Source organism: Habropoda laboriosa, unplaced genomic scaffold, assembly GCF_001263275.1.
Source record: "Habropoda laboriosa isolate 0110345459 unplaced genomic scaffold, ASM126327v1 scaffold212, whole genome shotgun sequence".
NCBI lineage: Eukaryota > Metazoa > Arthropoda > Insecta > Hymenoptera > Apidae > Habropoda > Habropoda laboriosa.
This window is the reverse complement of record NW_017100509.1, coordinates 4,309,850-4,310,067: the sequence shown is the minus strand read 5'-3', so window position 1 is coordinate 4,310,067 and position 218 is coordinate 4,309,850.

The following is a 218-nucleotide window of genomic DNA, read 5'->3' as shown; positions in this document are numbered from 1 at the left end:
TTTTTGGTATAATCGACCAATTTTGAGCAAAAAATAAATTTAAAGTGCAAAATACAATTTTCATTTATACAAGATTTGCAAAAAAATTGATCCTAAAAATTTATTATTTTTGTGTGTACTTGTAAACTCGTACTAGACATGAAATCTTGTATAAAAAAATCAACGTACACTTTTGATTTATATTTTACACGAGAAATTATTTAATTTTCAATTTCTTC